At 33.9% G+C, this 14,048-nt stretch overlaps 1 long non-coding RNA gene across 35 annotated transcripts in view; it reads right to left on the reverse strand.

Annotated features, from left to right (window-relative positions):
* Positions 1–1,463: 1,463 nt before the first annotated feature.
* The window catches only part of LOC123793462 (uncharacterized), a 191,377-nt gene continuing 178,792 nt past the window's right edge, over positions 1,464–14,048 (reverse strand). For 33 of the 35 annotated variants that reach the window (XR_015725568.1, XR_015725567.1, XR_015725564.1 and 30 more), the window contains one exon: positions 10,136–10,422. This is a non-coding gene — a long non-coding RNA (uncharacterized LOC123793462). Of the gene's footprint in view, positions 5,520–10,135; positions 10,423–12,392; positions 12,533–14,048 lie in introns of those variants that run through there. The other 2 variants (XR_015725537.1, XR_015725538.1) reach the window with 2 other exon arrangements.

Raw genomic sequence — 14,048 nt, forward strand, 5'->3', positions numbered from 1 at the left:
ACAGAGTTTCAATCTCACAGAGAAGGTTTTGCTTTGAGGCATTGTCCAGTGTTATGTTTCCATGATATTAAATTGATTAAGCTCTCAGAAATCTTTGGAATATTAGTATCAATTCTTAGGCAATAGATTCTAAATGGATTCATTATTTTTTTAATTTTAAAATGTTATTTTTAAGGAAAATTTCCTTTTTAAGATTTATTTATTTATTTACTTATTTGAGAGAGAGAGTGAGTGAGAGAGACATCATGAGCAGGGGTGAGGGGCAGAGAAAGAAACATATTCCCCACTGAGCAGAGAGACTGATGTGGGGCTGGATCCCAGGACTCTAGGATCATGACCTGAGTCAAAGCAGACACCCAACCGACTGAGACACCCAGGGGTCCCTAAAGTAAATTTCTTCTAAAATATTGTTTCTGAAAGAAAGTACCCATCACTTATTCTTATATGTTTTGGTGTGGGGAGAGAGGAATTTTTACCTTGCTCTTCGGTTACATTAGAAATCTTTGAGAGACCTGAGTATTTATACAGTGCCTGCTTTAAGAATTCTGGACTTACTCATTATGTCCATTACATCTTGCTGTACATCTATTCACCTAAAATTTGTTGCCATGAAATGACAACAATATTTTAGTTTGCTATTCTGTGGCTTGCAAAATGGGTCTGGGATTGACTGGACATTTTGTTGAGCTGAGCTAGGTTGGTGGATCTTGGCTGGGCTCCCTCAAGAAGCTGCAGTAAACTACGGATCACCTGCAGGTTGAGTCTATGACCCTGCAGCAGGCTAGCTTGTTCTTCACGTGACTATCTCAGAATGCAAAGAATGAGAGAAGAGACACACAAACCTCTGGGGCTTGGATTTAGAATTGATACAAAAGTAATTCCACCCCATAGCTATTGGCCAAAGCTGAACGTACGGCCAATTTAGATTCCAGGGGAGAAGAAATAGGTTCCAGGGACAAACTACAAAGAATTGAAATCATTTGTGCAATTTACCACAATCACTTTCCTCTCTTTTTGGTTCAATGTACAAAGGTTTTGGTTAGAGGAAACTTTAGGAGAAGATATTTGAGAATTTCAGTATTTTATTATTTTTGAAGAAGTGAAATGTTATGTAAAATTTTCTCAGGATTTGTAAAAACCATGGTGTATTTGTGAGATTTGTTTTTAATGTTTTGAAATGGGTTTTGATTATTCTAGGAGAGTCAATCCTAGGCTTACAAGGACTTTCAGTTTCTAGAATGAAAAAAGCAGAGTCATTATAGTCCAGCATGTTCTGTCAGCAGATCCAGGCAGCTACACCTAAGCTGAATGAAGACATAGGAGTAGACATTGCTCTACAAGACTACAAGACGAATATCAGATACCATATTGAGGAGCTTTCTCTCTCTCTCTCTCTCTCTCTCTCTCTCTCTCTCTGTGTGTGTGTGTGTGTGTGTGTGTGTGTGTGTGGAGGGGAAGGGTGAACTGGATTAATATTAACTGTTTGCTGCACATGCCTAGGAATCATCCAACAGAAGTGGCCTGTGCTCAGACCCAGCAAATTTGCTGAGTCCCTTTTCAGCTATTCTGTGTATGAGTTATACTCATAATGTCATAGGGCCTTGTGCCTGTCTTCGAGATGGGTTCTAGTATTGTAGAAGGCCCATGCGCCTGAATTTGAGTGACACCACAGGACAATACAATATACCCATGTTACATGATTATTTAACATTTGAAATGTATTTCATATTTTCTTATTTGTTTTATAAACTTAATCATGTGGGTTATTTCCTCCTCAATGTTTAATAGAGTCACTTGTTAAATATGGTAATCTCAATAAAGATAAAGAATTTAAGAAAGATGAATCAAGATAGAACCAAACACATGTAGCTAGCCAGAATGTAGCAGGTGCTTCTGGTCATTTTGGGACTATCAGTGCCAAAAGGAAGAAGGTACATTGAACAGAATGGAAGGACACTGGACTTTTATCTTTTGGAGAATATCTACTTTATTAGGTTGTGTAATGCAATCAAACATAACGCAATTCTTTTTTTCTTTTTTTTTTTTCTTCATTTAAGAACTTCAACAGATCCTTCAAGCTTATAATATTACATTTTGGCAAACTATAGAAGAAGCTCCATTATAAAGTCTATTTTGAAGTTGATTTGTGATAAAATCTATCAGAAAAGAAATATAAAGAGTGAAATTAACAAAGTAATGAAATACAGCAATCCAATTAAAATTAACATCACTTTCCCTCATCAGTGGGAAAATGAAACAGTCTAACAGTTAGCTTAACAGCATGAAACACCATCGAAAACTAGATATAAGTAAAGAAGCAGTAACATTGCTTACTCTATCCATGAGCTAGGGTACTGGCAAAGTGATAAGAAGAGTATTTTGCATTTAAATGTTGCCTTACTTTGCAAAAAGTTTTTTTAATGATAATTGTCATTCTTAGAATGCTACCGAAATGAAGATAGGTAATAAGAATATTATCCCTGTCTTCAAACGAAACTCAGAGTAGGTTAATAGACCTAATATGCTTATCAATTTTAATTCTTTGGGGCTTGTAGTTCCTAGAGTTGGTGCCAATTACCTGTTAAGTTCTTTGGGAAACTGACAAGTATCTGTAAATTCCTTGAGAATATATATTTTAACCTCCTTTGGAAATAGATGATTGCATGACCTTCAACTTGAACTTATAATTTTGAAATTCCAAACAAATTCTAAACAAATTTACTTACTTCATGTACCATGCATCTAACTACGAGATTACGCTGATTTCCTCAAATCTCTCCTGGTTCATTGACTTCTCAAGATATTTATTCGGGAGGCACCCAACCAAGAAATTCTCAGCTCTGTAGATTTTCATTCCCAAAGTCACCTTTGCAATCTTCCCACAAAAGTAATGTAATAAAAATTGTTTTATACGTACCCTTTTACCGATATAATTTAAATATTTAATTAATATTATTTAAATGTTGCCACTGATGACATGAAAAACTTGAAGGCAAAGGTTTCTTGATACAGCAACAATATAAATAAAAAGCAGGTCAAAATTAATAAGCAGTGAGATGGAAACAAATCACTGTACTAAGAGTCAGGACACTTACAGTTTCCACTTCATGTAATGACCTTCAGCAGCACACTTCACTTCTCTGGGGCTGGTTCCCTCTTTTCTATTATGAAAAGGTTCCCCTAGATAATTTTAAGGTCTCCTCTAACTCTAAATTCTATGAAGCTTTACATCGTTTTCTCACAATGCTTCATATTTTGTTGACATATCAGCAGGGAACTTCACACTTCATTGGAAATCCATTAAAACAATTACCATGTCATTAGTGAAGACTTTTAATTATGAGCTTAGTAACCTAAAGAATTCACTGTGATAGGCAAGATTAGCTCTATGAGCATGTGCTACACTGAGATGCATTGAGTGGAGAGATGTCTTTCCTTTGGAGAATTTAGAGCTGTCATTCACAGAGCAGTCAGCATCGTTGATTAAGCCTGTCAGCAGAAAAGTCAGAGAGTGGGGGAAAGATTGATAACCTTTCAGATAGTTTCATGACCAGAAATTCCCCTCCCCAATGAATGAAACTTTGCTTCATTTGACCTGATTCAATGAGAATGGAGGGTGATAACACTAGGAAGGGACATTCCAAAGCTGACAGGGAGGAGGAAGGAAGAGGTGTAGATGTGAATTCATAGTTAAAATAAGGAGAATCAGAGTTATGACTATAACTGTTGAACTGAAACTTGAGGCACAAGCCCTGATGATAACTCACTGCATGCCTGCCCTGTTTTCACACATTCTGTGTTTTCATTAAAATAAAGATGGCCTCCACATAGCCCAAGCTATTGATGATGTAAGGAGTATTTTTTTTTTCCTTCTTTCTGTACTAAAGTGGAATATCCTATAATATTCCAGCTCAAACCCAAATACAGAGGCTGGAAAAATGACTGCATGGATGACCTCACTGATTCAGGGTAGTACTGAATGTGACCGTGTTTTCTTTATCTTATCCTTTGCTTTACCTATTCAGGCACCTTTTAATCTTCTTTTCAGAAAATCTCTCTGTCATTCACAACTAGAAAATTAAGATTATCCAGCATTGCATTTTTACTCCTTTTCTCATTCTTCTCACAAATTTTGTTTTGTTTGAAACGATTTGATTTCAAGAAAATATGCGATATTAATAGGAGAGAAATGATTTTTTGAGACTGAGAAGAAGCATAGGCCAACAATTTTAAGTATGTGTATGAGAGCTAGATTTTCTGAATTCTAGTTCCTGTTTATTTGTTTTCGAAAATTTGTCACAGTGTCTACACTCTCTTAGTTTTTGTTTCCTCCTGAGTGAAATCAGCAGCTCCTACATAATTGGTTCAAAATTGGCTTATAGTTGTTGCTTGATAAAGCAAGATAACACTATGTCACAGAATCTAAATGTATTTTGGACTCTAAGAACTGGGAGCTAAGGACTGGAATGACATAAAAGGATTTAAAGTAATTCTATTTCTTCATCTCTTTCTATCTCTTCTTAGTCTGTGTGATGTAATCTTTTCTTTTTTATTTTTTTCAGTATCTTTCCTCATTTACCTATGCCAGGAATATAGCCAGCTTCACGAGAATCAACAGCCCCTAAAATTTAGTCCTATGTGTCAGGGGATCCATCTGGCACAAACAAGTCCCACTAGTTCTTTCCTAGAACTTCAGAGAAGACTGTGTTTAGGAGTACCTTCTACAAAAGGAGTGTAAAGAAGTATAATCCTTTAAAATTATACTGAGTAATTGTGGTTAGCTGTATTCCAAAGTATATATATCTGATCTCAACTTCTTCCTACACACTTCTGTCAATTATGTCTTCCAAACTAATAGCAGAGTAATGTTTGTAAATGTATGTTATAAAACTGAAGAAATAGAATTCATTTAACCTGGTTCTCTAAACAGGATAGGATCTATTTTTTCCTCACATGTTGTCTAAATCATGTCTACTTATTATTTTTTTATTTTTTGGTCTTCATATGACCCCAGTGCTTCCATCAGAGGATATCTATGGTTCTGGGACTCTGATAAATATATGAACATTCTGAAAATGTTGGGTTTATGTCAAAATGTTGTACAAGTACAATGTCATTTTTGCTCCAATTTCTAGCCTTCTAGCTAAAACATGCTTATAACTTTATAAAGTAGTTTTTAAAAGCACAGAAATACATAGATTAACTAACACTATTAGGGGCATAAGAAAGAATACATATACCAGGATGATTTATTGTGTAGTATTCTTTCCAGCATCCAGCATTTATGTTTCAATGATCTGAGTTACAATGAAGAAATCACTATCATTATACCTGTGTCATTATTGTAGCATTTGTCCCTTTGACTTTATAAAATTGTTTTCTATGTATATACATTTAATCTTCTTTATCTCTTCTACTGAGTTTGTGCGGTTCTTTAAAATACTACTTTTGTGTTTTGTGAAGAGTGGCTTCATATGCAGTGGTTCATGGTATGATCTTTGGCATCAGGTTCACTTGAGCTGGAAATTCAAATATAGAGAATCTGAGTTTCATCACTGAGTGATACTGACAATAATAAAAGTGTTTGGAATTATGTAGGCATTGGCACAATTGCAGAATATTCCGCTTACCAGAAATTTCATCTCAGTATAAGTTACTGAACTTCTCTGGGTCTCAGTTTCCTTACCTTATAATTGGGTTAATTTTTCCTATAGAGCATGAATTGATGAAAATAAAATAAGACAACTAACTTAACTGGCACATTGCCTGTTACACAGTAGGCACTTAATAAATCCTTTTTTCTAGCTCTATTACTTTTGAATCCCGACAAGACTTGTGTTTTTTAAAAATATATTGTTTCAGAATTTGACACAGGAAATGAGGAAAATGTAAGTAAATAGAGTGGTTTAAAAACTTAAAAGGCTACAGAATAATCTCTCTCTCTCTCTTTTTTTTTTTTCCCTGAATACATGTGGCCACAATAAGGTGCTGCTCATTATTGTACAAGACAGGAATGAGAGTGTCACATTAATGCTACAATTATTTTAACAAATGTTTTGGTCAAATAAGCATCTCAATGGACTATGTTCTCTTTATAATTAATGAGAGATGGCCGTGTAATTAATGAGAGATGGTCTGTCACAAGGTAGAGTATGGGGCTTTGAGTTAGAGATACATGAGTTCAAATCCCAGTTCCACCAATAACTAGTGGCGGGACCTGAGATGAGTCATTTACCTCTTGGTGACACAGTTTAATAATTTGTAAATTGTATTAACAAACAATATCAAAAGACAGTTGAATATATGAAAGAGATATTGGAGACAAAGTCTTGGGAAAGTATTCAATTTAGAGTAGAAAAAACTATAAATATTAGCTTGTGATCATCATCACCAATATTGTTAACCTTTGCCATAACACCTCAGTGTTCCTCAAACTCCTTCTTTTTTTATTTTATATTCTAACATGTCTAACTGTTCAAATAGGGCCCTCAAAAAGTGTTTGTACCTATATGAGAAGACTATAAGTGATACTTACCTCTTTTCTTCAGGAAGTTTATGGAGAAAGGAAATTAACATATAATAATGCCCTCTTAATCATATGGGTGTGAAAGATGCCCTTTCTGTTAGCAATTTTGAGTCCATAAAAATTTCTGGCTGTTTGTCAGTCAAAAACAATGATCCCAAGCCTACCGAGTTGCCAAAATATTCACTTAGTGGCCTAATCAAAATCAAACTAAACATGTTTTTGTCCTGAAATAATTTTTATATTTGAGAACTATGATATAATTCAGCAGAATTCCTCACACAATGTTCCATGATTTAAAGTTAGTTTAAAAATAGTGATAATTTATATAGAAAATGATTGAGGCCTACAATTCATGAGTCTTGAGTCTATATCTCTGCTCTGCCAAAACTGAGCTATAACCTATAGTGTTCTCATGTATGCAGATGTTATTAAATACATACATTGTACCAAACATGCTAGGCATAACTTTTCTTTTGTGCAATGTTCTCAAATTTATGATGGATATTATAATTTATAAAATATACAGAAATAATGACATAGGATTATAGTAAAGGAAAAACTAAATGAGAAGGCATGGAACATTAAGTATCATCTAATACAAATTTTATGATAAATCTTATATTTTATATTTTTATTTGAGATTATATGGTAAAGAAAATGACCATTATTTTATTTTAGGCATTGACTATGCAGTTTTTCCTTTGACCGACAAATGAATTGTTCATTCCCATAGAATTTAATTATTTATTTGAGTTTACATGAGCTTGTTATGAGGCAAATATTGAGTTAACTGGAGTAACATATGTGTTCAGTGTTTTGATTTCATGTAAGGGTTTTTTAAATATTTTTGACTTCAACTCTTACCCTAAATTCCAGGTTGATTATTTTCTACCTTATTGTCAGCACTCTCAGATGTACAGTGAAAGTATATCCTCCTTATTAAACATGATTAAATAATGTGTCAACAATCATGACTCATATAATATACTATTATAGTTTATCACAATTTAAATTATTACTTAGCATTCCAGAAAATATTGTGAGATGAATTTACATCCTTGGATAAAAACAATTTCAAAATTCATATATATACACGTAGGGCTACAATATTCTGAAAGTTAAATAATAAATGAATAAATAAATAAACAAACAAACAAACAGTGGATAACTGTGGGAAAAATACTTCAGGATGTTTAATCATAAGATTTTCCTTTGAAAACGGAGAATAGCAGAGATCTTTGTTATTGCACACACAATACTTTTTTCTGTTTATATCATTTGAAAATGTATACAGTCCACTTCTTTCTCTTTAAAATTATAAGCTGATATGACCAAAACATAATCTATTTTTATGACACATTGGCTTATTAAATAAAATATAAGAAAGTGCTGCCTGAACAAACATTTCTAAAATCCCACGGATGAATTAAATGTGTTCTATGACTTTTAGACTATTTAATAAGACTCATTACTTAGAAAAAATTAACTTAGTAGAATTCCATTTATAAACTGTTAGTATAAATCTATGGATGTATAAATTTTGAGCATTATTATTTTTCACACATTGAGAAACTAAAGCCAAAGAATGTTATACATATACTTTAAGGTGGCACTAATTTCAATGTGAAGTAATCACCTCTGTATTTTTTTTTTATTACCAATGGTGCTTGTTCTGTATTTTTCCACTTCTATGTTCATATTATACATGCACACATGTACACACACACACACAAATACCTTTTTTCTTCAAAGATTTATTTATTAGACAGAGAGAGACAGGCAGTGAGAGAGGGAACACAAGCAGGGGGAGAGGGAGAGGAAGAAGCAGGCTCCTAGTGGAGGAGCCTGATGTGGGGCTCGATCCCATAACGCCGGGATCACGCCCTGAGCCGAAGGCAGACGCTTAACGGCTGCACCACCCAGGTGCCCCCACCAATACTTTTATTTGCCTCTCCCTCTCTTATTCTTTGTGGTTTCCCACATCTAGTCCATTTGTTGATGTTTACAAAAGCAGAAAGATATCAGAACTCCATAGTTGGAAAATCCATTCTTGTTCTTTTAGACATATTAAGAATCATTCTATCTTGGGTTATAAACTCTTGTTCTTTCTACCATCCTATGAGTTTACAAAAGCCTATCATGGTATTTTTGAACTTTAAGGACATTTTAATCATCCATGACCTTTCAAGGTTATGTGGAAATTTTTTTTTATTAAAGTATAATTATTATTCAGTATTATCTTTGTTTCAGGTATACAATATAATGATTCAATAATTCTACACATTACTCAGTGCTCACCACAATAAATGTAGTCACTATCTATCACCAAACAATGTTATTATCATCTTATTGACTATATTCCTCATGCTGTACTTTTCATCTCTGTGTTGTTGTTGTTGTTTTTTTTAAGTTTGAAATGGAAGTTTGTACCTTTTAATCCCCTTTATTTATTTCACCAATCCTCCCACCTGTTTCCCATCTGGCAGCCATAAGTTTTTTCTGTTTTTTAACAGTTTGTTTTATGGCTGAGTAATATTCCATGGACTATATATACTACTTCTTCCTTATCCATTCGTCTATGAATGGACACTTGGGTTGCTTCCATATCTTGCCTACTGTAAATAATGCTGCAATAAACATAGGGGTGCATTTATCTTTTCAAATTAGTGTTTTCATTTTCTTTGAGTAAATACCCAGTAGTGGAATTACTGAATCATATGATATTTTTATTTTTAATTTTTTGAGGAAACTCCATACTGTTTCCTACACTGGTTGTACCAATTTGCATTTCCCCAATAGTGCACAAAGTCTTCTTTTTTCTCCATATTCTCACTAACATTTGTTATTCCTTGTCTATTTGTTTCCAACCATTCTGACAAGGGAGAGAGATTTTAGACAAAGATAATATAATATGCATGTAAAGAAATAGTCACTTGAAACCTCTGTTCCACTCCACCATCCATTATGTAGTAGAACCTAATTATTGGGAACAGACTTATCACTCACAATCCTGAGCATGTTATATTGTATTTACAATGACCAGGCTCTGTTCAGTACCATATTGGGGTACTGGGAATCATAATGAATAATCTCAGCTAACTACTGCTCTTGAGAAGTTCACTATACATTAGGGAGGTATTCCTACATTACTGTGAACCCTCGTAACACGGTGAGATGTATGGGAAGTGTGAGGAGAATACAATGGATTGAGAAATTTATTCTGCCCAACGTGTTACGAGATTTTCAGTTGTGAGAAGAGGGATTTGAGTTATAATTTAAAGGATGACAGGATTTTTCCCAATAGAAATAAGGAAAAAGAGCAAATTGAACAGTTTGAGCAAAAGCAATAGAAATTAAATACAGACATATAACATTAAAGGCAAAATAAAACATGCATTTTCTGGAGGAAACCAATAAATAATAAATTCAGAAGAGATTATATAAGGATTTTGCTGAATTTGAATATTTTCAGGTGTCTTTTGGATGGTGCCCTTTTTATTGTAGGGGTATAATAAATACTGTTGAGTTCAGTTGTTCGAAGTAACTTCATCCAGTTTACAAACTACACTTCATATTTTTTACTTCTAAAGAGTTCATTATGTAAGAAAGTTGGTTATATACTTGAACGTTATTCATTGTGCTTTTAGGATTTTTTTGATACCGAAACTTTGCAAAGCTCACTGCTTAAGGAAAGGCCTTACCTAGGTCACTGCTGCATCTCCAGAACTCACCAGCATGACTTTCACGGCTTACACAACTTCACACCCCTTGATGACATTGCTTCCTTGCAGGCCACAATTGTTGAACATTACATATGTTGCTCTGCTCTGTGTTTCTTTGTAGTTCATTGTTCATAGTATTGAATTTTGGGCTCCTTAGTTAGCAGCTGAAATAATCTGGAAAATATATTAATACTTATTGAGCACTTACTATGGCCTAGGTATTAAGCTACAAGTTTTACATTTGTTATCTCAATTAATTATCATAACAAATATTTTAGTTGCAAAAACAATGATCAGAGAGGTAAGCCCTTTACACCAAATCACAGAGCAATCAGTGGTTATGTGAAGACATGAACGAATTCCATCAGAATCAAGGTATTTTTTCCCCTATACTTTACTGATTTTTCACTAAGAGATCTAAAGTAAAATTTCGAAATACATAGGAAGTGTCAACATAAAGGGTGTAGAAGATTCCCTCCACTAAATTTTCTAGAATTGTTCATTATAGGAGAAGAGCTTAACCGGACTAATCACCAAGATCTCGTAATAATTCAGGGACAAACTAGAACAAATGACAAAAAAAAAAAAAAAAGAAAAAAAAATCAGTGACTGGAAAATAAAAATGAAGTTATTTAGGAGTTCAATGGTTCTTAAATACATTTGAACTGGCAAGAAAATTTCTGTATCATGGAAGATGTGTCACTAGGGTTAAGCAGAATTTAGTATGGGGAAAAGAAAAAGACAGATATATCTTATATGCTGCAATATTTTAAGATATAAAAGCTTTCATTAAAAAAATCATTTCATGATACCCTAATCCTAAAGTTGATTCTGTAACAAAATATGGTTAAAAAAGACATGAGGGCGCCTGGGTGGCTCAGTCGTTAAGCGTCTGCCTTCAGCTCAGGGCGTGATCCCGGCGTTCTGGGATTGAGCCCCACATCAGGCTTCTCTGCTAGGAGCCTGCTTCTACCTCTCCCACTCCCCCTGCTTGTGTTCCCTCTCTTGCTGGCTGTCTCTCTCTGTCAAATAAATTTAAAAAATCTTTAAGAAAATAAAAAATAAAAAAATAAAAAAGACATAAAAGAATGAATTTTACTATTTCAAAAAAGAGGGGAAAACCTGGAAATTTAATAACAATTTAGCAAATACATATTCAAAAGTAATGGGCAGTTGATTATAGTAATTCAAAAGTAATGAGTTGATTATACTGTTATTCTGCACTAAAATAATGGAAAATAATCTTTTGTAATTGCTTTTGTGTGTTGATAATCTTCCATCCATATATAATTCACTTGATGATAAAAATATTTGAATCCCATTTATTATTGAATACTTTGAAACTGTTTATAAATAAAAATAATAAATTATAATTATCAATTTGCTTTCATTCCTTATGTCAATTCCCAACTTGGTGAGAATTAAGGAAAAATTTCTTATTTTGAACACTTAATGGAAGAATGTGTGTGTCTGTATGTCTGCGTGTGTTGTGTGTGAGAGAAAAAAAGAACAAAGAGATGGAGTTATTTACTTTAAAATCATAAAACATATTTTAATAAAATTACATTTACTCTAATTCTCAGAAATATAATGTTATTGAACTCTGACTTTCATTTGAAACATTCTTTGCCTTCAGAAATCAGTTTTGCTTAGTTCTGACTATCCCCTTTCCCTTTTCTGATTCTCTTTAAGCAGTTATCCTAATGATATGCTTATGACCTATACAAACAGAATTCCTGAACAAGATTTGAAGAAATTATACCTTATTTAAGCTAGAGGATTTTGTATTGCTATAGTGAGATTTCAGGACATCAATTACTGTACTTAGCATCAACTCAAATTTGGAAAACAAAGCTTGTTATTCACTAATGGATTTATTTTTGCTCTCTTCAAAAATAACAAATAATTTATATGGGTGTTTATAAAGCTCTATTTTTCCCCCAGAGTATTTTTTTCTCAACTAACAGCATTACTGCATCTCTTATGGCAACTTTCTGGTCAATAAAATAAAGTTCAAATCTTATGAAGGTTGCCAATTAAATTCTCTATTAAAAATAATGGGAAAAAAAAGATTAGTGCCAAAATCAAGGAAATAAATAGGGTTCATAGGCCAAGATCCTCTTATTCCCTCAGCCATATACAACCTTGTGACACTGTATTTGTCGAAGGATTTGCACCAGCCTGGAAACCAGAAGCCTTTCCTTATTATTTTCTTATTCATCCCACAGCACTGGTATTTTTTTCTTAACTGTTGCAGTTCCGATTAGAGGGGTGACTTTCAGATCTGGACAAGATGAAATGAATGTGGGTATCATTGTAATGTACTCAGGACTCTGGATTCAAAAATTTCCACAAGTGATTCTCATGCATAGCGTATTTTGGGCACCTGTGATATACATTTGTTTTTTCTGTGCCTCCACTATGCCTAACTAGAACACTCTGTCTTCATGCTCTCTCTATTCTGGCTTTGGTTGCACAATAAAGATAGCACCGAGTGTGTGGAAGATGGGAGGAGTTGTGCTAAGGAGGAGATAACGGGAATAGCCCTGTATTTGCATCTTGTCTCATTCCCACTGTGAAAGTGAGGTGAACTAGCACCTAGGGGCAAGGAAAGAAACCTTTTCAAGTCCTGTGTTTTTGAAAAATATTTTCCCATCTCAGATCCCTTAAGACATAAATTCTCAACCAGCAGCTGCCACCTTAACCCAATGATAAAAGTTTGCCTCACAGGTGATAAAAAGCAGTAACGTTGTGAACACCTTGACATGATGCACTGAGAAGAATCCAATATAATTTCTATGGTATTTTTGCCAAAAAATAAATAATTTCATCTAAATCAGGTGAAATATCAGACAAACATAAATTCAGGGACATTTAACAAAATATCAGACTACTGCTTTTCACAAATAACAAGATCATTAACGACAAGCCAAGACTGATAAACTGTGACAAATAGAAGGAAACCAAAGAGAGGCAACAACTACATGGACTGTGGAATTCTGCATAAGATCATGGAACAAAAAAAAAGAATCACTCGCAGGAACAGTGTTGATATTTCAATAAGGTCTCTACTGTAGTTAATTGTATTGAATCAATGTGAATTTCTTAGTCTTGATCATTTAATTAAAGTTTTGTAAGATGCTATTCTTAGGGGCGTCTGGGTGGCTCAATCCTTAAGCATCTGCCTTTGGCTCAGGTCATGATCCCAGAGTCCTGGGATGGAGTCCCACATCAGGCTTCTTGCTCAGTGGGACTCTGCTTCTCCCTCTCCTACTCTCTCTTCTGGTGTTCCGTCTCTTGCTGTGTCTCTCTGTCCAATAAATAAATAAAATCTTTTAAAAAAAAAAGATGGTATTCTTAGCCTAAGGAACAGTGGTACACAATTATTTTTCTAATTGTTTTTGCAGCTTTCTTTAATCTAAGATAAATTCAGAATAAAACAAATAGACCAATAAATAAATAAATTCTCTATTGTTCATGAGTGAATCAATTTGCAAGGGGAAAAGTCTAAATCACACAAACCTCAATAGGTAAGCAGAGTCTACCAGTTATCTTTTGACTATGAAATCTATATAATAGCTCATTTTATTGTTTTCTCAAAAGCAAAGTGGACATTGAAAGGAAACAAGGGCAGTACATGTACCTGGTATACTGATAAACTCAAGGTTTTAATCTACTATTTCTTGCCGGGCATTAAACTAGATTGATAGAAACAAAACATTCAGAATACCAGCTGGCATATGATAAGCATTATATAAGTGGCAGCATTTTTTTTAATTGTTAAAGAAAGAACAAAGTAG

The sequence above is a fragment of the Ursus americanus genome, chromosome 8, assembly GCF_024610735.1.
Source record: "Ursus americanus isolate L20-20 chromosome 8, mUrsAme1.1.p, whole genome shotgun sequence".
NCBI lineage: Eukaryota > Metazoa > Chordata > Mammalia > Carnivora > Ursidae > Ursus > Ursus americanus.